Source organism: Pseudopodoces humilis, chromosome 16, assembly GCF_049639895.1.
Source record: "Pseudopodoces humilis isolate 2021_Gansu_Grassland_sample_001 chromosome 16, ASM4963989v1, whole genome shotgun sequence".
NCBI classification, from domain to species: domain Eukaryota; kingdom Metazoa; phylum Chordata; class Aves; order Passeriformes; family Paridae; genus Pseudopodoces; species Pseudopodoces humilis.
Window position 1 is genome coordinate 854,412 of NC_142215.1, and position 24,531 is coordinate 878,942.

A 24,531-nucleotide genomic window follows, 5' to 3' on the forward strand; every position below is an offset into this window, starting at 1 on the left:
ACGGGGGGATCCCGTTTGTCCTTTCCCACCCACGCTCTGCTCCCGGCGGAATTCCCAGCTGGATGAGCTGGCCCTGACCTTGTGCGAGCAAACAGCTCCAGCGAGGAGCTCGCTCACAGCCCCCTCTCCTCCTTCAGGATCCTTCTCCGAAGAAAAAAAACCATCCTACTGACCGTTTCTTCTTACATGTTTTGATTCCGTGAGGGTTTGGACAGACCCATAAGAATTCCAGAGGTCTGGATGGAAAATGCCAGCAGAGGAAAGAAGATTTTCATCCCGGGAAAGGGCAAAGGAAAGATCCATCAAAGGATTATCTCCGGCATTCACTTAATTTTATTACTTCAAGTGACTTTATTGCCTTCATTTTGCTTTCTGTTGCATTCCAGCACTTATTTAATAAACCTCTCTCTGGTTTAAATAGCAGTTTAGTTTTTATGGTAATGCTAAACTTAATCAGATGCTCAAATTAGCTTGAAATTAATTATATTGACAGCAATAACCCTTCGTTCCCTCTCCATGTCCTGTGCACAAATCTCCTTCAGGCCTGCATTAAATTCCATTAGACACGGGAATCAGCTCTCTGCTGACGAGGGCAGGGCTGGTGCTGACACCAGAGGAGCCAGATGGGAAGTTTGGGATATGAGCAGCACCTTTCCCTTCAGCTGGCAAAATCTGAGCTTCCCCTGCCGTCCCCTTCCTGAAGGCACCACCTTGTTATGGAGGGAGACAAAGCCTGCAGGGGCGGCTGGAGCTCGTGGAATCATGGAATGGTTTGGGTTGGGAGGACCTCAAAGCCCCACCAGTGCCACCCCTGCCATGGCAGGGACACCTCCCACTGTCCCAGGCTGCTCCAGCCCTGCCCAGCCTGCCCTGGGACATTCCAGGGATCCAGGGGCAGCCCCAGCTCCTCTGGGCACCTGTGCCAGGGCCTTCCCACCCTCCCAGGGAACAATTCCTGTCCAAGATCCCATCCATCCATCCATCCATCCATCCATCCATCCATCCATCTATCCATCCATCCATCCATCCATCCATCCATCCATCCATCATCCATCCATCATCCATCCATCCATCCATCCATCCATCCATCCATCCATCCATCCATCCATCCATCCATCCATCCATCATCCATCCATCCATCCATCATCCATCCATCCATCATCCATCATCCATCATCCATCCATCCCTCCATCCATCCATCCATCCATCCCTTCTCTGGCGGTGGGAAGCCATTCCCTGTGTCCTTCCCAGACCCTGTAAAAAGGCTGGAGATGCCTTTCCTTTGCTCTCTGGGTTTTCCCAGATCTGCCAGGCTCTGTCACCTCGTGCTGCTGTTGGTTATTGATGCTGCTCTCCCGGGATGATGAACCTCCCTCTCCTGGCTGCCCCAAAGTCCCGCATTCCCACCTTAACCCGGGCCAGGAGTGCCGGGTCCCTGTCCCACTGGAGCCTGGCTGAGCTGTCCAACGTGTCCCAGAGCACAGGAGTTGTGAAAGGAGAGGGATGGGATCCATGCTGCCCGCCCTTGGTCGCAGGGAATCCCAGGGAATCCCAGGGAATCCTGTGTTTCAGCAGCCAGGAGAGTTTGGGATGTTAACACCGGCTCCTCGCTGGCGGAATTCCGGCTAGGTGCGCGCTCAGTGGGGAATGAGGACAGCCGGACTCATGGAGGATTCCTCTGCCGGAGCTCCCAGGAGCTGGAAAACGCATTATGGAGCTCAACAGCACCTTCTGCAGAGCCTGGAGCCGCCCCAGCCCCTCCTCCCCCGTGCTCTGGCTGGAGTGGGGAAAATCACCAAATCCCAGCCAAACACCCCAAAAAACCCGAACCGGGCGAGAGCCCCGGCCCGGCCGCGTCATCGTCATCCTCGAGCTGGGTTTGCTCCTGGTTGGCTCCGAGGCAGGATCTATGGGGGCCGTCATGGAAGTTGTTTTTCCTTTTGGAATGAATAATTCTTGCGGTGAAGCTGACACGAAGCATAAATTTGTTAAATTACATAAACATTATTGCGACCCATAAAATTCAATGAATCCTCGTCGCCTGTTTACTCATGGCTGGCTTTGCTGTTTGCACAATGTAATTTAACGTGTCAATTTGCTCTCAAATAAAAAACATCTGGCCTTTTGACATGCCAAAAACACTGCGGAGAGGATCTGAGAAGGGAGCTGAAAGCCCAGGCTTTACATAGCAGTTAGTGAGGGGCTCTTAAAAGGGAGCCAATATCATCCAGATCAATTGATGGCTTCTTGGCAAACCTCCTTCTGCAAACCCGGCAAGATTAGTAAATTTTATCCTAATTAAAATTAAGAAAAGCCACGGACGGCTGGCACGTGCTTTGCAATTCCATCTCCTGCCAATATTGACATCCACTCTATTGGATTTTTAAACAATCTTATTATTTTGTAATCACGAATAACAAGGAGAAAATTATACTTTTATAAGAGGGTTTTTTTTGGGTTTTTTTTTTTTGTATTCCGGACAAGCTGCAGCATCCCAGGAAATTAATTCCCCTCCTTAAGCCCCTTAGCTTGAGATTCTCCTGGAAATCTCAGACTTTGGGAGTCGGGCTCGCCGGAGCGGCCCCGGCCCCGCAGCCCCACGCTAAGAAAGGCCCTTAAATCCCGGATTAATCCCTAATAAACCGTAATTCCTCTGGCTCGCCCAGACACACACGGCCAGCGCTGACCTCAATCGGGACAGAGAGGAGCCGCGTGTGGTGGCCAGGCCCTGGTGTGGCCACCAGCCCCTCGTGTGGCCACCAGCCCCTCGTGTGGTGACCAGCCCCTTGTGTGGTGACCAGCCCCTCGTGTGGTGACCAGCCCCTCGTGTGGCCACCAGCCCCGCGTGTGGTGACCAGCCCCTCGTGTGGCCACCAGCCCAGCGTGTGGTGACCAGCCCCTCGTGTGGCCACCAGCCCAGCGTGTGGTGACCAGCCCCTCGTGTGGTGACCAGCCCCTTGTGTGGTGACCAGCCTCTTGTGTGGTGACCAGCCCCTTGTGTGGCCACCAGCCCAGTGTGTGGTGACCAGCCCCTTGTGTGGTGACCAGCCCCTCATGTGGCCACCAGCCCCTCGTGGCCACCAGCCCCTCGTGGCCACTAGCCCCTCGTGGCCACCAGCCCCTCGTGGCCACCAGCCCAGTGTGTGGTGACCAGCCCCTCGTGTGGCCACCAGCCCCTTGTGTGGTGACCAGCCCCTTGTGTGGCCACCAGCCCAGCGTGTGGTGACCAGCCCCTCGTGTGGCCACCAGCCCCTCGTGGCCACCAGCCCCTCGTGGCCACCAGCCCCGCGTGTCCCGCGCCCAGCCGCTCCCGACCCGCGCGGGACACCCGGGAGCGACGGTGGATCAGGGAATGGAGCCAGTGCGCTGCCGAGGCTCCCGGGGCAGGAGCAGCCGCGCTCCCCAGGCCTGGCGGGCTCCGCGAGGAGCGGCTCCCGCCGATCCAGACGTCGCTGGGAGGGGAGCAGCGCCGGGCCAGCCCGTGGGGTAATTACAAACCCTCTGCAAAAATCCGAGCAGATCCCCACCATGAAATCAGGAGGTTACGGCGAGTTCAGGCCTTGCTTTAATTAAGGGAGAGACATCTCTTCCTTTAGGGTACGCTGAACTCACGTTCCAGCCGATAGGAAAGATTTCCCATAATGTCAGCGAGGCTTGGACACATTTGTGCGTAAATAAATTGGGATTTCTCTTCCCCTGCCAGGAGAACTCGCAGTGTTTGCTTTGAAAGTCTGTGGGACTGGCGGTGGTTTTGCTCTAATCAAGTTCTTGGCATTTTCTAGGGGCTCATAATGGGACTCAAGTAGTTGCACATTTTCTGTAATTGGACTCGAGTAATTGCACATTTCTCTAAATGATTAATGAACGGAATTAAAAAGTTCGGGGAAAAAAAAAAAAAAAGTCGCCTGTGACACTGGAGAAACGGGAAGGGCGGCGGGGCTGGGGGAGAGAGGCTCTTACACAAATATTTATGGGCTGGAAGGGCGGCGGGAGAGAGGAAAAATCCCAGCGGGATGGAGGGGCTGCTCCAGCCGCGTCCCGAGGGGTGTCAGGCACAAAGCTGCGCCGGGATTATCGGCTCGGGATATCAGAGAGATAACACGCGGCAGAGGTGGCTCCTGCCAAGCCCCCGCTGATCGCTTCTCGCAGGAGATAAAAGGGAATAAATAAATTGCAGGAGGAGGATTGGAGGGGGGTTTTCAGCGGGTTGTTCCCACATGATGATCCCTGGGATTTTCCCCACCCAGCGACTCCTGTTATTCCCATAACGGGTGGGGTTTGCTGGGAGCGCTGGGAGCGCCTGCTGCACATCGCAGGGTTTGGAAGGAGGGGGAAGGAGGAAAGAGCCATGGACGGCCCTGGGTAAAACCTGACTGCAAACACAGCCAGGGGCTGGATCTGCCCACTGCGGCTTCCAGCTGGGAAGTGCTGCCCTCTCCTCATGGAGAGATCCCCGGAGCTCAGGGATCGCCAGCTCTGGGGGCTGAGACACAGAGGGGTTCAAAGGGGAAAAGAGCATCCATCTGCATCCAGAGCCTGGATCCTGAATCCATCTGCATCCAGAGCCTGGATCCTGAATCCATCTGCATCCAGAGCCTGGATCCTGAATCCATCTGCACCCAGAGCCTGGATCCTGCATCCAGAGCCAGGACCCTGCATCCAGAGCCTGGATCCTGCATCCAGAGCCAGGATCCTGCATCCGGAGCCTGGATCCTGCATCCAGAGCCTGGATCCTGCATCCAGAGCCAGGACCCTGCATCCAGAACCGGGATCCTGCATCCAGAGCCAGGACCCTGCATCCATCTGCATCCAGAGCCTGGATCCTGAATCCATCTGCACCCAGAGCTGGGATCCTGCATCCTGAGCTGGGATCCTGCATCCAGAGCTGGTATCCTGCATCCATCTGCATCCAGAGCCTGGATCTGGGCAGATCCCACAGGGTGTCCTGGTTCTGCTCCACAGGGATTGGGCTGTGCCCAGAGCCCCCTGCGCATTCCGGAATGCCAGCATGGACCGGGAATCTGCCAGGCTGGTGCAGCCCACCCCAGGCAGGATCCTGGGGCACCCCAGCGCCCCGAATTCCCCTCGGTGGGTGATGGCCCCGGCTCTGCACGGTGGAATTCCTGTTGGGAATGATGTCATTCCCATGCTGCCTTTGGCACCGGCTGCTGGCCCAGGGACAAAGGAAGGATGGTCTGGGCACACAGGGATGACCAGATGGGAGCACAAAGGAGGTGCAGGATTTGAGCCCTTTCTGTTGCCCTTTTCTGCTACAAATCCTCACTCTGCCAGCTCCCCCGGTGCTGGAATGGCACAGGGACGGCAAAGGAACCGTCCCAGCCCTGGGAGACCTTGGCACGTCCTGACTCATCACAGAGTGATGCAACCTTGGACTGCTCTGGGTTGGAAGGGAGGGACACCTTCCACCATCCCAGGCTGCTCCAAACCCCATCCAGCCCGGCCTCGCTCCTTGGTTCCTCTCCATCCCTCCATGGGAAAGGCGGGAGAAGCCCCCAAGGCCATATCTGCCCCCCCTGGCCCCAGAAGTTGGTGTCCTGCAGAACTCCAGGCCAGGAGAAGACATTCCCAGAGCCCTCTGCTCCCTCCACATCCCGCAGCCCCCCACCCCGGGCACTGGGAAGCAGCAGAGCACCAGGGAGGGAAAACTGGGCTGGAATATCTGTCCTGGTCTGAGCCAGCAAAACCAAATCACAGCCAAGCAGCAGCAGCAGCAGCAAAATAGGATTTATAATACCCTCAGCTTTCCTCTCCAATTTCAGCTGTGAAGATGAATGTTTGCTGCGCTCTTATTCATTTATCCATTATTTTTCCTATCTCCTGAGGGACACTGCGTTTCCCAGCGCACAGAGACTGCGTTTACTCCTCTCCCTAAAATCCCACCAGTTCTGCCTCAAACAAACGTGCTCCAGAACATTCCCAGATCCACCCCTGGGCAGCAGGGAAGGGACAGGGTTCTGCCCTGCCCAGGTGAGACCCCACCTGCAGAGCTGCTCCAGCCCCGGGGTCCAGCTCCGGAGGGACCTGGAGCTGCTGGAGAGAGTCCAGAGGAGGCCATGGAGGTGCTCCAAGGGCTGGAGCCAGGCTGGGAATGTTCACCTGGAGAGGAGAATCCAGAGCCTCAGAGCCCCTTGCAGGGCCTGAAGGGGCTCCAGGAGAGCTGGAGAAGGATTTGGGACAAGGGATGGAGGGACAGGACACAGGGAATGGCTCCCAGTGCCAGAGGGCAGGGCTGGATGGGATTTTGGGCAGGAATTGCTCCCTGGCAGGGTGGGCAGGCCCTGGCACAGGTGCCCAGAGCAGCTGGGGCTGCCCCTGGATCCCTGGAATGTCCCAGGCCAGGCTGGATGGGCTTGGAGCAGCCTGGGACAGTGGGAGGTGTCCCTGCCATGGCAGGAGCGGCACTGGCTGGGCTTTGAGGTCCTTCCCAACCCAAACAATTCCATGATCCACCCCGGCATCCCTGGGGACGCAATCCCGGCGGTGCAGGTTCCTGCCAGGTGAGTAATTGCTCCGGAGTCCACAAAGCCACGGGGTTATTGTGAAATTCCGCAGGGTTCTGGCACTCGGGGGGTTGTGGCCAGGGGCTGCCAGTCCCGTGGGCACGGGAACGGGGACAGGGCCCGCGGGGACAGCCCTGGCACGGCTCGGACACCCCGCTCCACGCAGATCCCCGGAGCGGCCGCTGCTGCCGGGGCCGTGAAGCGTGGGTAATGTTGTGTTGCAGAAGGAACAATGAATGCAAATGAGCTGGAGAGGGTTTATTATTAAAGGCAAGATTGATGGTTCAGCTCTCTGGTGTGGGAAAAGCTGCTGTCCTTATTAAATGTAATTATCTGCAGCGCTAATAAAAGCCTGCACATTTCCCCGGGTCAGGCTGCTCCCGCTTTCCCCGCGCTCCCAAACGCTAATCAGCAGCTGCTGGAAGAGCCTGCAGAGGAGTTCGGAGGAGATGCCCATCACACCGAGCGCTCGCTAATTGCTGCTCAAGGACGGGCGCGGAAAGGTCCCGAGCCCCGGAGAGCGGCCGGGACACGGAGACGGAGGAAGGAGAGGTTATTCCCAGAGCGGGGATGGGAACCGTCAGCCCCGTGCCCTTGTGAAGGGTTCCCTGAGCCGCACAGAGACACCGGGCCGTGTCCCTGCTCCTCCCGGCGGCCCCGGGACGCTGCCGGGGCAGGAACGAGCTGCAGAGCTCGGAGGGATGAGAACAAAAGGAGGGATGCGCAGGGGAGGAGGCACCATCCCAAATGAGATGCTTCGCAGCCCTTTGATCTGCTATTGTTTTAATTAATGCTTCTAATAAGAATGTGAGATTCTGGATAAAGGATGCCTGGATCATCAATTTAATGAGCTTTCCTCCTGCAGGAGGTGTGAGCGAGGCTGCTGGCCCGGCTCAAACTTCGCGGCGGTGGCAGCGCCGGCTCGGCCGGCCTGGGAAAGCTGCGGGAGCGAGGACAAAGGCTGGGAAAGCAACCCCAAAAACCTTCCCCGGCTCCCCCGAAGGGAGCGCAAAGCACGGCGGCTTCCACCGCCTGTAGCCCGATCTCTCGGAGCTTCCAGAGGCTGGAGGAAAACTCCGGGAGAAGCAAAAGGACACTTTTTGGAGGGCAGGACCATGCAAGCCCCGGATGTCTGAGGGGAGAGGCTGAGCAGGGTCCCGTTCCCAGGTGCCCTGGGAGCTGGAGCCATCGCTGGGAGCATCCCCATGGATGCTCGAGGGGTTGAGTCAGGAATTCCCTGGGCCGAGGGATGCGTGTCCATCAACCCCCAGGGACCGGAGCCGCTGCCATGGGCTGGGCTGAGCAGCAGATCCCACAGCGGGGATTTCCTTGCCTCACATTCAGAGAAATTGGCCTTTGAGGCCAAACCCTTTGACCTCTCTTGTAAGGAATTTGCCACTGCTGGGGCAGGGCCAGCCCCGCCGGGATCCAGCTCTCCAGGGAACGCAGGAACCACCGGGATCCGGCTCTCCAGGGAACACAGGAACCACCGGGATCCGGCTCTCCAGGGAACACAGGAACCACCGGGATCCGGCTCTCCAGGGAACACGGGAACCACCGTGATCCAGCTCTCCAGGGAACACAGGAACCACCGGGATCCGGCTCTCCAGGGAACACAGGACTCACCAGTCCGAATCCCGGCCGCTCAGCCCCACTCCAGGCACTGCTCTCCCACACTTCTCCTGCAGGTGCAGTGGGACAACACCTGGGGAAGCGCTGGGAACCCGCAAATCCAGGAGAAAGCTGCAAATTCAGGCAAATCCTTGGGATCCACATCCATCCAGAGCGGGGACAGGAACGGCGAAGGGCAGAGCTCTGCAGAAGCTGAGTGGCTGCCAGGTGCTCTCCTCCTCCTCCTCATGATTCCCTCGTCTTGTCCTGGCTAAAATGGGAATGTCTGGAGGGACCCAGGGCCCCCAGCCAGGTGCTGGGAGAGGGGAGCAGCGAGCGCCCTGAGGGGCACCAGGAGTCACCGCCCTGATTCCCTGCTCCAGTGGAACAATTCCTATTGGAAGTCTCCTGATCGCACAGGCGCTGGCCCTGGGATGGACAGACGGACAAACAGCCCCTGGCTTACCCCGATCCCGCTCCGTGCCCATTCCCGCTGCTCCAGCAGTGGGATGGAACACAGCCCCAGGCTCCAGCCCACCCCACACACCTCACCGTGCCCAGGCAGCCTTTCCCGAGCCGAGCCCGGTGATTTCCCTCGCTGGGAATTCACGGAGTGCAGAGGCAGCCGCGGATCCCGCGGGCAGGGTGGGGATCCCAGCCGGAGAAGCTTTGCTTTCCCTTCTGCCTGACCAAGGAGTAAATGCAGGGAATTTTCTCCCCTGTGTCTGGATGTAATTTCAGGGTAGGAAGTTGTCATTTTCCTGCTGGCAGCGTCGGCTGTCGGTTCCCAGGGATGTCAGCGGAGCCGCAGGACCGGGGCCAGCTCCCGTCAGAGCTGGTGGAAATGGATTTGTGCCTCCCACAGCTCTCACCGGGGCTGCACTGGGCCCTGGTGCTGCTGTTCCAAATCCTGGGGTGAATCCAGGCTGCTCCATAAATGAATGTCATTAACAGCAAGGCCTGGACTCGGCTCCTCCCCGCCTGCCAGAGCCCTGAACCTGCCCTGCTTTTCCAGCATCGCTCCGGGATGGAACACGCGGCCCCCGGGCGATCCCGGGGGAGGCCACGCGGAGCTGGCACCGGCCAGGTTGGGATGTGCCCACAGAGCAGGAGCCTTTCTGCCCCAGAAATGGAGAATCTCATCCCTCAGGGCCTGGTGGCTTCTCCGAAACCTCTCTTCCCAGAAACACCCCAATCCCAAGCGCCAGCCTGGGCACCCCTCTGAGCCTGGTGTCTCACGGGGACATGAATCTCTCTCTAAGGGTGACAAAGGTCTTGCTTTGTGTTTTTTTGTGTCGGCAGGGATGAAACACGGAGGGGTGGGAGCTTCCCCGTGCCCTGCTGGGTGTTTTGGGGGCTGGAATTGCTGCAGACCACAGGAGCAGAGGCTGCTGAGCTGCCTCCATCCCCCGGCAGCTCCTGGCCTTGGCAGGGAGTGCCGAGCTGAGCTAATGGTTATAAAAAACCCAATTCCTTCTGGCACCTTCCTCCCCTGCAGACCAGGCAGGAAAGCTGATTTCTTTTTGCAGTTTCATTTACTCGGAGCTGAAAGATTCCTGTCCAGGGCTGGCTCCCCTGTCCTCCAGCCAGTTAGAGCACAATCCTGCCTAAATTGTCTTTTTGATAACTGTTCTGGCTGCGAGAACAGAGCTTCCTGTGGGGAATTCACACAGGGCTGCCTCCCGCTCCCCCCATCCCTCATATTGCAATATTGCTCTTTACCCAGCAGAAGAGATTCCTAATCGGCTCCACGGAAAGCAATAAAGCCTTTGCAACACTTCATTGGCTCTGACATTTAAGGCAGGCGGCGGCAGAGCCGCGGCAGGAAGGGTTTCCCAGCCAGAGCTGGGGATGGGTGCTGGCTGCTGTGGGGAGGTGGGTGCTGGCACCTTGGGGGGGCATCCCTCGGGCTTGGGGGGCGTCCTTCAGGCTTCGGGAGCGTCCCTCAGGCTTCGGGCCCCCACTCTGGTTTATGGCACATTGCTCTGCCTGTCTTATGGGGCAGCATTCCAGTCTGGGGTATAATTCCAACTCATGGGGCATCGCTCTGCCTTAAGGGATGTTGCTCCATCTTTTTTTATTTGGGATATCACTGGGATATTGTGGGGCATTGCTCCATTCATCCATATACATCCATCCATCCATCCATATCCATCCATCATCCATCCATCCATCATCCATTCATCATCCATCCCTCATCCATCCATCATCCATCCATCATCCATCATCCATCCATCATCCATCCATCATCCATCCATCCATCCATCATCCATCCATCCATCATCCATTCATCATCCATCCCTCATCCATCCATCATCCATCCATCATCCATCCATCCATCCATCATCCATCCATCATCCATCCATCCATCCATCCATCCATCCATCATCCATCCATCATCCATCCATCATCCATCCATCCATCCATCCATCCATCCATCCATCCATCATCCATCCATCATCCATCCATCCATCCATCCATCCATCCATCCATCCATCATCCATCATCCATCCATCATCCATCCATCCATCATCCATCCATCCATCCATCCATCCATTCATCCATCCATCCATCATCCATCCATCCATTCATCCATCCATCCATCATCCATCCATCATCCATCATCCATCCATCATCCATCATCCATCATCCATCCATCCATCATCCATCCATCCATCCATCCATCCATCCATCCATCCATCCATCCATCCATCATCCATCCATCCATCATCCATCCATCCATCCATCCATCCATCATCCATCCATCCATCCATCCATCCATCCATCCATCCATCCATCATCCATCCATCATCCATCCATCCATCATCCATCCATCCATCCATCCATCCATCCATCCATCCATCATCCATCGTCCATCATCCATCATCCATCCATCATCCATCCATCATCCATCCATCCCTCATCCATCCATCCATCATCCATCCATCATCCATCCATCCATCATCCATCATCCATCCATCATCCATCCATCATCCATCCATCCATCCATCCATCATCCATCCATCCATCATCCATCCATCCATCCATCCATCATCCATCCATCCATCCATCCATCCATCATCCATCCATCATCCATCATCCATCCATCCATCCATCCATCCATCATCCATCCATCCATCCATCCATCCATCCATCATCCATCCATCATCCATCCATCCATCCATCATCCATCCATCATCCATCCATCCATCCATCCATCATCCATCCATCATCCATCCATCCATCCATCCATCATCCATCCATCCATCCATCATCCATCCATCCATCCATCCATCCATCATCCATCCATCATCCATCCATCCATCCATCATCCATCCATCCATCATCCATCCATCATCCATCATCCATCCATCATCCATCATCCATCCATCCATCCATCCATCATCCATCCATCATCCATCCATCATCCATCCATCCATCCATCATCCATCCATCATCCATCCATCATCCATCCATCATCCATCATCCATCATCCATCCATCCATCATCCATCCATCCATCCATCCATCATCCATCCATCCCTCCATTTTTAGGGAATCACTCCAAATCACGGAGCATCATCCATCCATTTTGGGGCCATCCCTGCACCCGCCCCCCTCAGGGGCCACCACTCCCCCAAGCTGTCCCCCTAAGCTGTCCCCTGGGGCTGTTCTTGCTCCCTGCCCCACAGCATGGACCCCAGGCAGCCCCTCCTCCCTTCCCCGCCTTTCCCTGCGGTTCCTGCTCAGCTCCGTTATCCCTGCCCGAGTTCCCGGCCTCAGGAGCGCTCCATGGGCTGCAGGCGCTGCCCCAGCTGGAAGGGCTCGGTTTTATGAGCCTGTGAGTGCAGACGGAGCCGTTCCCTACAAGCCCTGGGAGGATTTCAGCTGGAGCAGGAGCAGCGTGCTGAGCATCCTGGCGCGGTGCCGCCGCTCCTATAAAGCGTCGTGTTCCAAATGGGTAATTACTGCACTGGGATTTATGCAGTACTTCCTCTAAGTGGTTGTGTGGGCTGCCATTCCTCGATGAATTAAAAAAAAAAAAGAAAAAAAGAAGAAAAGCAAAAAAGAAAAGAAAGAGGAAAAAAAAAAAAAAATAGAGAAGAGAAAAAGCAGGATAAAAAAAAATCCCCGGAGCCTGGTGCAGCGAGGGCAGCAATGAGCTCGGCGTGCTCTGCCCTTACCTGGCAATAATGGGAAAGTGCTCCTTCAATTGAGCTGTTCCATTCTTTTGCCCTGAGCTATGAGGAGTAGATTGGATGAAAATTATCAGGCTCCCTGTCTAGAATAAATATTCTCGCAATGGAGCAAGTCATAAATAAGCGAGCGGCAATATCCTGGGTTATGAAGATGTAATTTCTGTCTTTAATAGCTGAGCAGGCCCCGGGGAGCGGCTGCGAGTGGCCTGCCTGGCCCCGCTATTGATGAGGGGGAAAATACAAACAAGCAGAGAGGAGCTTTTGTTTCCTTAACCCCGGAATTATGGATGCTCCCAGGGAAATAACGAGGAGGAAGCTGCGGCTCCAGGGCCGTGGAGGGCGAGCAGCCGCCCAGGCGGGATTAGCCGGGCTCAGCCCTCGCTTTATCCCTGGGGAAGGCGGCCCTGAATTCCCCCAGAGCCCCGAGGCTGCTCGGGGCACCCTGGAAGCGTTCCCGGCGCTGGGAATGCACATCCCAGCAGGGCCCGGGGACCTGGAGCAGCACCCGGGATGTTCCTCGCCTTGGAGAGACAATTCCCCCCTCCCAGAGAGAATTTAACGCAGCCCAGGTATTTATTCCCGGCGAGAATTCCCAAAAATCCACGTGTTTATTTACAGCGCCGCCGCCAGCCCCGCCTCTGGATGCCGCAAGGTGGGCCGATAATTAATAAGAGTTGCCAGGATGAAGCTCCAATTTTGATGGGATTAGTCTTAATGGTTTTATTTTTAAAAGCCATTTAATTACTAATCAGCTCTCCCTTGCAGGCTGAGACGTGCCCGGGCTGCTCAGAGCAGTCTGGGAGGGGGCTTTGCTGGCGGGCAGCTCCTTAAAAATATCCCGCTTTTCCCGATCCCCCTGAACCATCTGTGCCCACCGGGGGCTGGGGGTGTCCTGGAAGTGTCCGGGCTGGGGCTGGACGAGGCTCGGAATATCCCGGGATAGCGGGGGGGGTGGAATGGGATGAGCTTTAAGCTTCCAACCCAGCCCAGTCTGGGATTCTGTGATCCCATTATGGTCTGGGGAGGGCAGGTGGATCAGACTGGTGTTCCCAGCCCTGCTGCTCCCACCCCCTTCATTTATAACCCGACAGAAGCCGTGCCTTAATCTTTTAATTACGAGGAGTGACGGGAGGGAAATAACTCCTCTCCTGCTGGCAGGATCGGGAGCCAAAGGCTGCAGTTTGGGGAGGAAAAGGGTGAAAATCGCCCATCGGATGAGATCTGGATCACCTTCCCCCAGGCGGGAGAGCTCGGGATCCACCGGGGAAGATCCCCCCCCGTTATTAAATTAGATGTTTTTGAAAAGCCCCGCCACGCCGCGCGTTTCGTCCCGGTAAATCTGTGATTTACATTTAATTCCGAGTAACCTTTCGGCAGGCACTGAGGTGTGAAGGAATTTAATGACACAAAGCCACGTTTATGAAGAGCCCATTCATATTCATTAGGCTCGGGCAGTAACAGCCCTGCCCCTGACATCTCCCTGCGCCTTCCCTGCTGCAGCCGCTGGGGATGAGCATGAAACCCCCCAAAACAGCCCCAAAACACAGTGGGATGGCAGCAGGGCTGGAAACGGGACATTCCCGGCTTTGGCACGGGGCCCTCGGTCTGGTTTGGAGAGATCTGGGCTGAGAATGGAGGCCTGGAGAGGAAAAGCTTGGTTCCCAGCCTGGCTGAGCAGCCCAGCCTCGGGGCAGATGCTCCTGTGGGATGGGGGGGACGCAGCTGGCTCCAGGCTCGCGAGTCCTTCAGAGAGCTGAAGCAGCACTTTGGGGACATTGAGAGGTGGCTGGCACTGGGACAGGTCCCACAAGCCCTGCCCGGTGAGCCACAGGTGTCTGTGCTGAGGAGTAACGGGCAGCAAAGAGCGAGAGCTGGCACGATCCCGAGGGGACAAGGACAGGGACACGGCAGCGGGGACAGGCCCATCGTGAGGAGGGATCTCTGTGGGGCTCCGAGCCAGCCCTGCCACCTCGGGAAACAAAACCTGAGCTCTGGAGGAGACCAAGCACCGGCTGTTGGTTTTTCCAGATCCTTATCTCCATCCCCAGGGAGCCGCTGCCCTTCCCCGTCCTGGCCCTGGGAAACCCTGGAGATGCTGAAGGTCTCATCCTGCCCTCATCGCGGTCTTCCTCACCCATCCCAGCCTCTCTAACTCATCCCAGCCTCTCTAACCCATCCCAGCCTCATCCCAGCCTTCCTCACCCATCCCAGCCTCTCTAACTCATCCCGGCCTCTCTAACCCATCCCAGCCTCATCCCAGCCTTCCTCACCCATCCCGGCCTCTCTAACTCATCCCGGCCTCTGTAACCCATCCCAGCCTCATCCCAGCCTTCCTCACCCATCCCAGCCTCATCCCAGCCTCATCCCGGCCTCTCTAACCTATCCCAGACTCATTCCAGCCTTATCCCGGCCTTCCTCCCCCATCCCAGCAGCTCCAGAGAGGTTCCTGCTTCCCACCCAGCTCCTCCTTCCCTCAGAGCCTCAGGGTTTGCCTGTGGCCCCGTGACAAGGTAATAATTCCTAATAATTCCCTTTCCCCTCCATCCCTCTCTAGGAAGGTGTTTCTGGAAGTTTTCCTTCCTCCTGAGCACTCCTGGCGCTGTCGGCTGCTCCCACCCTGTCCCTGCACGGATGGGCCGGAGCCACCCCAGCAACAGGAGCGTGATTTTCCAGCTGAAGGTGGCTTAAAGTCCAGGAGAAAGAGTAAAAACGTCCCTTTGCACTGCAGGAACACCCCCAGAGCGCAGCTGCAGCCGGGAGGACGAGGGCACGGACAGCAGGAGAGTGATCCTTATTTCCCGAGGCTGTTCCCAGGAAAAGCAGCTGGGACAGCCGGTGACATGGTGACATGCCCACATCCAGAGCAGGGACAGCCATCTGAGGGGCTGCCTGTGCTGCAAATGAAACATTAATTAATTTCCCAGCAGGAAGGATATAAATAACGAAATCAGATGGTGCAGCTTAGCCGTGAGGGCTGCAATCGTTATTCCCAGCTGGGCAGGCTGAGGAGCGCCGGCTCCTCTTCCCAAAAACACCAAGGGGCCAAGGGATGAACCTCCACCCCGTCCCGGTGTCCCCACAGCTCCGGAGGGGACAGGCCTGGGGCTGTGGGGGAGGGATTTGGGGACAGGAGGAGGAATGTGCAGCAAGGGAAGGGATGAGGCTGCCCAGGAGCCAGGAATTCAGTGTGGATGGGATGCAGGGAACCGTGGAGTCATGGAGTGGGTTGGGATGAGCTGAAATTCCATCCAGTGCAGTCCCTGCCATGGCAGGGACACCTCCCCCTGTCCCAGGCTGCTCCCAGTCCATCCAGCCTGGCCTGGGACATTCCAGGGATCCAGGGGCAGCCCCAGCCACTCTGGGAATTCCATCCCAGCCCCTGCCCACCCTGCCAGGGAGCAATTCCTGCCTGATATCCCATCCAGCCCTGTCCCCTGGCACTGGGAGCCATTCCCTGTGTCCTGTCCCTCCATCCCATATCCCAAATCCCTCTCCAGCTCTCCTGGAGCCCCTTCAGGCCCTGCAAGGGGCTCTGAGCTCTCCCTGGATCCTTCCCTTCTCCAGGGGAACATTCCCAGCTCTTCCAGCCCGGCTCCAGAGCAGGGATTTCTCTCACAGGCCGAGGACATTATTCAGGATTTCAGTTTTAGCTCTGTGGCTTCCCTGGTTTCTCCTGGGGCTGGGGACAAACCCTGCTCCCAGGCGTGGTGCAGTGGAGCTGGGAATGTCCATCCCAAGCTCTGGGGCTGCTGCCGGGGATGGCTTTGGCTGGGTCAGCGAGGATCAGTCCAGGCTGTCCCCGTGCCCAGGGAGGGCACCCTGGCCCCGTCCTGCTCCCTGCCCGGGCAGCGGCTCCCCGGAGCCGGCCGCTCCCAGCCCGGCTCTGGCAGATCCTGCCCTGCTTCCCCCGGAGCTGAGATTTTCCGCACCGTGCTGCCTTTTCATTTGCCGGTGCTTAAAAGGATTGGGAAGATTAGGAGATTTCAATTTAGCAGCAGGCAGGCAGGATGGCAGGCGGCTTCCTGCTCCTCGACAACGTGCCCTCATCAATAACAGCCCTCAGCCAGCAGAATGCTCTGAGCTGAAAACAAGATTTAGCCTTTTAAAAAATGGGGAACCAAAGAAAAACAAAACAACCGAGCCCCGCCCCCCTCTGCTTTCGGTTTCTGGGGGTGCAAAGTGAGAATTGTTTGGCTTGAAGCAGATGCTCAGCCCGAGCTCCCTGAGTTCACCAAAATCCTGGCTTTGTTTGCCCAGCTCCAGGAGCTGCTCATGGAGGAGGAGGAAAGATGGGAATTCAGGGTGGGGGGAACTGTCTGGGAGCAGCTGGAGAGACACCGGTGGTCAAATCTCTGGGGCTGGGGGAACATCCCTGGGGCTGGGAGAGCATCCCTGGGGCTGGGGGAACATCTCTGGGGCTGGGGGAACATCTCTGGGGCTGGGGGAACATCCCTGGGGCTGGAGGAGCATCTCTGGGGCTGGAGGAGCATCCCTGGGGCTGGGAGAGGTATTCCCAGCATCCCTGGGACTGGATCCTGCAGTTTTCCAGCACTGCCCATCCTTGGGGAGCAGCTGTGGTTGGAGCTCAGCATTTCCCAGCCCCAGGGCAGTGTCCCAATGTCCCCAGCCCGGAGCAGTGTCCCAGTGCCATGCGCTGCCTGTTTTTAACCCTGCAGCTGCCAGCTCTGGGCTCCCAGCCACCGCTGCCTCCATGGAGGGGCTTCCTTCCCTCCTCTTTTCCCTCTGATTGGAGCGGAGCCTCCTGGGAGACGTGAACTCATCGCAAATGGCTTCCCAGGGATGGGAGCAAATGAAATGTAACAAATCTCCATTTGCAATTTTGGGGGCACGTGACTGGAATGGGAATGGGGCTGCCTGAGCTGTGCCTCGGTGCGTTCCTGAGCGCGCCGTGCCTGCTGCTGCTGCTGCTGCTGAAATAAACCCTTTATCACCTTCATCCTTCATTCCCAGCCAGCCCAGGAACCAAGGGAAATGGCCCAGCCCGTCCCAGTTAGCCCCGGGGTTCTGCTTCCCACCACGGGCGAGAGGGAGGGGATTTCATCCCGGTTGTTTTGTCACCCCCGATCCGAGTGAGGATTCTGGGGGGTTGTGGTGGTGGGAAAGCTTTCCTGGCGCTGTGGAGCTGCCGTCCTTGGCCAGCCCTGGGTGTGCACTGTGCCAAGTGGTGCCATCCCTGCCATCCCTGCCATTCCTGCCATCCCTGCCATCCCTGCCATTCCCTACAATCCCTGCCATCCCTGCCATCCCTGCCATCCCTGCCATCCCTGCCATCCCTGCCATTCCCTGCCATCCCTGACATTCCCTGCCATCCCTGCCATCCCTGCCATCCCTGCCATTCCTGCCATCCCTGCCATTCCCTACAATCCCTGCCATTCCCTACAATCCCTGCCATCCCTGCAATCCCTGCCATTCCCTGCCATTCCCTGCCATCCCTGCCATCCCTGCAATCCCTGCCATCCCTGCCATTCCCTACAATCCCTGCCATTCCCTGCCATCCCTGCAATCCCTGCCATTCCCTGCCATCCCTGCCATCCCTGCCATTCCCTGCCATCCCTGCCATTCCCTGCCATTCCCTGCCATCCCTGCAATCCCTGCCATCCCTGCCATTCCCTACAATCCCTGCCATTCCCTGCCATCCCTGCCATCCCTGCCATCCCTGCCATCCCTGCCATTCCCTGCCATCCCTGCCATTCCCTGCCATTCCCTGCCATCCCTGCAATCCCTGCAATCCCTGACATCCCTGCCATCCCTGCAATCCCTGCCATTCCCTGCCATCCCTGCCATCCCTGCCATTCCCTACAATCCCTGCAATCCCTGCCATCCCTGCCATCCCTGCCATCCCTGCAATCCCTGCCATCCCTGCCATTCCCTGCCATCCCTGCCATCCCTGCCATTCCCTGCCATTCCCTGCCATCCGTGACATCCCTGACATTCCCTGCCATTCCCTACAATCCCTGCCATTCCCTGCCATCCCTGCCATCCCTGCCATCCCTGCCATCCCTGCCATCCCTGCAATCCCTGCCATTCCCTGCCATTCCCTGCCATCCCTGCCATGCTGTGACACTTCCAAAGTCCCCTCGGTTTCAGCCCCGCCTGTTGCAGCTCCCCGTGGTTTCACTGGGAATCCCTGGAGTCTCCCTCTGCCCACATTCCAGCATTTCTCCCTCAATTTGGCCATCCCAGCCCCGGGCTCTGGCTGCCCCTGGATCCCTGGAAGTGCCCAAAGCCAGGCTGGAGCAGCCTGGGACAGCGGACGGTGTCCCTGCCATGGCAGGGGTGGAATGGGATGAATTTTAGGGTCCTTTCCAACCCAAACCATTCCGTTTTTCCGTGGAATAAAAAATCCTTGCTGGTCCCTTCCCTTCATTAGAACATCCCTGGGCATGCCCGGGTCTGGATCCCATGCCACCACCACCGGGATCCAGCCCAGGGTGGGCACCTGCTGCCCACGGAGCTCTGGGCTGCTCCCAGGGGTGATTCCTTAGGGATTTTCCCATGGATGCCGAGGGCTGGGACCATCGTGTCTGTGAAAAACGAGGTTCACATAATTTTTATAGAATTTAAAAATTTAATAAAAAGACAATTAGGAGAAAAAAATAAAGTATACAGATAGGGCTGGGTGTCTCTGCATTCACCTTACTAACAAAGGATTGTCCCTTAAAAACAGAATCCTACCACATATCCATAAATTCTCACATATTCAGACATTCTTCTTAGGATCTTTGGGTTCTTCTGTTTAGTTTTCTCTTGCCCCCTTCCCAATAGATCAATCTTCTTGGTGCCATCGAGATTTACATTCCCTGATAGCAGAAATGCAATAAATTCCTCCCCCAGAGTTCTGGGCACTGCTGTCTTCATCTGGATAAGATAGTTTACAAATGCAGGAACTCTCCAGCTATTTTTTTTTCTCAGTCTTTGGGTTATACAAACAAAAGCAGTTTTTTATTTTAATACTATGCCATAACCTAACATATATGTATTATACCACTATTTCTAAATTTCATCAATAACAGAAATAAAGAAAACTATGTTAATACAACAAAATTTCTCATTCTTATAACATTCATGTTAATATTTGCGAAAAGCCAATAACATAAAATGTATCTATAACAGTGTCCTTCCCTCGGAGCTCAACGGGCGCAGCGGGTTTGGATCCCCCTGGAACCCCTCGGGTGGGCGACCTCCCCCTGCCTCAGGAGGGGGTTTGGGTTATTTGCTGCCAGCCCTGGGTGTGCTCTGTTCCCGCAGGTTCCATCCCGGTTCTGCCGCCCGTGACTGACAGCCGTGCTCCGTGTGGGCCCCGGGCTGGCTCTGCCGTGTTTTATAAATATCCCGGCGGCTTTGGCAGCCGAAGGGAAGCGCTGAGCCTGACGAGGAACAGATGTGATTTTACAGGAGCGTTCACGGCTCCGCGGGGTTAAGGACATGTGAGCACAAACACGAAATTCCCTCGGAATGCTCGGGAAAGCCCCGTCCCACGCCGGCTCCTCATCCCCAGCCCCGCACAGCCGCGGCGGTGCCACCTCTGCTCTGGGGACACATTCCGGGGGACACCGGGTCACTCACCGCTGCTGGGAGCCGGCCCAGCCCCGGCGAGGCTGCAGGGGAGGAGCCGCTGGGCGCTCCCGGGCATCGCCCAGTGGGATGCCAAGGTGGAAATGTCCTTGTCAGGAGGGGATGGGGACACACAGGGAAGAGGCTCAGAGATTTCGGGGGAGCTCGTGGAGGTAAGGAAGGGTGGCAGGGGGGAGCTGCACCCCCCAGCAGGGGCATTCCTGCCTCTTGGGATGCAGCTCTTCCCGCAGATCTGCGCCCAGCGCTGGTGGGACGGGAGTGTGGCTGGAGAAGGGAGCAGCGGGTGGGAACAGCCCTGGGCTTGGGGCTGGTCCCTGACATCCACCGGGAGCCTCGATCTGGGGCCATGGGGTGGGATGGGCTGTGCTGAACACGGTACTGAGCTGTGCCAGGCTGTGCCAGGCCGTGCTAGGCTGTGCCAGGATGTGCCAGGGTGTGCAGGGCTGTGCCAGGTTGTGCTGAACATGGTACTGAGCTGTGCCAGGCTGTGCCAGGCTGTGCCAGGCTGTGCTGAACACAGTACTGAGCTGTGCCAGGCTGTGCCGCGTTGTGCCAGGCTGTGCCAGGGCTGTGCTGAACATAGTACTGAGCTGTGCCAGGCCATGCTAGGCTGTGCCAGGCTGTGCAGGGCTGTGCCAGGCTGTGCCAGGATTTACTGAGCTGTACCAGGCTGTGCCAGGCTGTGCCAAGATGTACTGAGCTGTGCCAGGCTGTGCCAGGCTGTGCCAGGCTGTGCCAGGCTGTGCCAAGATGTACTGAGCTGTGCCAGGCTGTGCCAGGCTGTGCCAGGATTTTCTGAGCTGTGCCAGGCTGTGCCAGGCTGTGCCAGGATTTACTGAGCTGTGCCAGGCTGTGCCAGGATTTACTGAGCTGTGCCAGGCTGTGCCAGGCTGTGCCAGGATTTACTGAGCTGTGCCAGGCTGTGCCAGGCTGTGCCAGGATTTACTGAGCTGTGCCAGGCTGTGCCAGGCTGTGCCAGGCCGTGCCAGGCTGTGCCCATGAGTCACGGATGGATCTCAGCCGCGGGGCTGTGCGGGAGCCGCTCCTCCACCGAACCCCAACACAAACCCCGATATCGGGCGCTGCTGCTCGGAGAATTTCCCCAGCCCCGGAGCTCCGGGCTGGCAGCAGCCCTGACTCTGCTGGGAGCATCCCGAAGGATGGGAGCCCAGAAATGAGCCGGGGCTGTCTCCGAGGGGTTATCCCCGCTCCAGGCGCTGAGGAGGACAGGGAGGGAGGAACACCTCGGTCCTGAGGAGCACAGGGGGTGCTGCTGGAGCTCCCACCATCCTCAGAGCCCTCAAAGGCTTCGCTCCTGGGCAGCTCCTGCTGGGAATGGGAATGCTGCGTCAGCCGCTGGTCTAAGGCAGGAATCGCCAGCAGGTTCAGGATGGCCCCGTGGAAAAGTCGGTGGCCAAGGAGAGAGTGGGAAGAGCCTGGAAAAACCCCCAAGAGTGCAAAGGGATGTAACGCCAGCGGTGCAGGCAGGGCTCTCCGGGTGATCAAGCAGCCGGGGGGCTCTGCTGGTCTCTCTGGGTGCAGGAACCTTTCCCAGGGGGATTTCAGCAGCAGAACACCCAAACCACTGCCTCGAACTCATTTTCTCCTGCAAGGCCTTGCCCTGATTTGTTAAAGAAATGATGGCAAAAGCAGAACCCAGGCGGGGGCAGCTGGTTCCGACCAGCCCCTCATCCTCCAGCAGCCCCGGGCAGTTTTGCTGCTTTGGGGTCGCTCCTGCCCCTGTTGTGGGTCCTGCCGGGGGCCCGGCCCCAGCCCCAGCCGTGACCCCCGGCGGGGACAGAGCCAGCAGCAGCCACAGCCCCGCTTCACACTCGAGGGCTGAGCAGAAACTGCCGAGAGGAAAGCGAGAAAAGAGCAGAGAGATGCAAATGCGGTGGAAAAAGTGACTGTGAGCAGAGGAGCTGGGGCAGCCCTGCCTCCTGCAGAGGGGCACTTTCCACCGAGGCGTTTCTGTCTCGCTTCTCCCCCCGGCCCGGCAGAGGAGCGGTTTCAGATCCCTGCGGTTCCCAACAGCCTGGAAGTGGCCGGCTCGCAGGGAGGGAAGCGCTAGCAGAAAAACAAAGCCGCAGGAATGAGGAGGATATTTGTTTTCCCGTCTCCAGAGCCAGCCTGTAGAGAGAGGCGCGGGGAGGTTCGGTTTGCAGCGCTGGAATCGCCTCCCGATGGGTTTGGGCTGGAGGGGGGGGTGTTTAGCTGAATCACAGTTAAGTACAGGAGACACCAAACACAGCCTTAAATCCAGGCTTATTCAGGAAAGATCTTTAAGCATGTAATTATCTTTAAGCACATGCTTAGGTGCCTTCTAAGTGGGGATGCTCGGCTGAATTAGGGCCGTAATTACCGGGCTGCTCCCGTGTTTACCCCAAGCCGCGCCGTGGGCGCTGCCCTGCGACAACCCCAGCGGGGCAGCCTGGGCAGCCTGGCCCCGGGGAGAGCCTCGGTGGCCCCTCTGCAGCCAACAGGTCCTGCAGGTGCTCGGGAGCTCCGGGAATGAGCCACGCCAAAGCCCTTTGAGGTGCTGCTCCGCCGGGGCTTGGCACCAGCGCTGCACAACCTCGCCTTGCTCTTGTGCAAAGAGCCAGCGCAGCTGTGTCAGCCGCGATAAACATCTGCAAGCCCCGATAAACATCTGCAAGCCCCGATAAACATCTGCAGGCCCCGATAAACATCTGCAGGCCCCGATAAACATCTGCAGGCCGGGCAGGGAACAGCTCCGCCAGGGCCGGAGCCACTCGTGCCGCTCCCGGCTCGTCCCAAGGGATGGAGAGCGCAGGCAGGAAAAGGCCGCGGGGGCTTTGGAGACGGGGGCGATGCGTTTCGGAGCGAGGCTCGGTGTCGCAGGCACAGGAGGCCACCCCAGGCACGCCGAGGCCGCAGGAAGGCAGGAAATGAGAGCGGCTCGTGGCTCACCGGAGCCTCGCAGAGCCGGGAGCTGAACGGGAGCCGAGCTCAGCCCCGGACCGGCGTGGGCAGCCCTGCCCTGGCACCCGGCACCACCCGGGACAGGGGTTCCCATCCTCGCTGGTCTCCCTCGCGCTCTGAGGTTCCCCAAAAGCTCGGCTGTGGGGCTCTGTGGGGAGAGCAGCACCCCGGCATCCTCCAGGCTGGAAAAGGGCTCCAAGAACATCGAGCCCGAGCTGTGCCCGACCCCCGCCTTGTCACCGGCCCAGAGCACCGAGTGCGCCCTGGGCACCTCCGGGAACGGGACTCTGAACCTCCCTTGGACAATCTGCTCCGGTGCCTGACCACTTTTTCCAGGAAGAAATTCCTCGTGGATTTCGGAGCAGGGCTCTGGGGGAGCCTCTCGTGCTCTGCTCCTCGGGGGGACCCCCTGGCCACGCTCGGGTGCCCTCAGGGGGGGCACAGCCCCCCGGGAAAGCTGCTCTGGGCAGCGAGATGAACTGGAAGGTCATTTCCAAGCTGAATCACGCCAGGGTTTGATGATTTATGAGCTGTGGGGGCTGATCTGGGTGACTTTAGCACCCACCACGGGTCTGGTGTGTGGCGACTCGGTCCCTGCCAGGGGCACTTCCAGGCGCCCGCAGAGGTGCTGGAATCTCCCGGAGGGTTCAGCCCTGCGCCTCTGACCTTGCAGAAACTCGGCGGAGCTGCTCTCGCTTCCTCCAGCGCTGCTCACCCGGGTTCACAGGATCTTTTTCCACGTCTGACAGGTTGCAACACCGAGCCTGGAACCAGAAGGGCGCTGATTAAAGAACAAACGCCGCGTTTAACGTGGTGTAATGATTTCTACCGAACTTAATGGCTGCGAAACAGAAACGAGTTATCTCTGGCACATCAAAGAGCTGGAAAAATGTAGTCAACGGTACCTCTGAGCTATTCTGCATATCAAGTGGCGAGATAGCATCGTGAATAATGAGGGATTTGCAGCAGCGAGGTTGCACAAACAGCAGTGAAGCAACGCTCACACCACGCACCTCCTCCCGGGCTACATCAAAAGCCCCAAGAGGGGCAATTTCCAAAGAGCTGCGCTTCCAGCGGCGCAGGGCTGATGTTCTGGAGAGGAGCCGGGATGTGCCGCAGCTCGGCGGCCAAAGCCAGGGGCTGAAGGGAGCAGCTCTGGGTGTCACCAGGGCTGGCACAGCCCGGCTGAACTCCCGGTGCTCCTGGCAGGATGGAGCCTCCCTCACCTGGCACTCGCTCCATCCTCCTTCTAAGCTTCCTTCTTTGCCACTTGGGTTTGGTTTTGGTTTTTTGTTCCAAATAAAACACGGGAGGCTCCTCTGGGGCAGCTCCTTTGTCCCTTCTCTGTGGCACCGGGAATGCCGCTCCTCTCCCTGGTTTGGAGACGCCAGGAGTTTTATTTTCTCCATGTCCCTCAAATAAATACGGGGAGTGTTGAAGTTCCCTGTGCCAGCTCTCCCTGCCCCATCCCTGGAGGTGCCCAGGGTGGACCAATCTCATCCTGTGGAAGGCGTCATTGGCAGGGTGTGGAACGAGATGATTTTCCAGAGCCCTTCCAGCCCAAACTACTCCGTGATTCCACGATTCTGTTCCTTGGACAGGCTGCTCCCTCTGGGCCCTTTGGAGCAGGGCGAGCCGGAGTCCTGCTGGAGCTTTGTGATG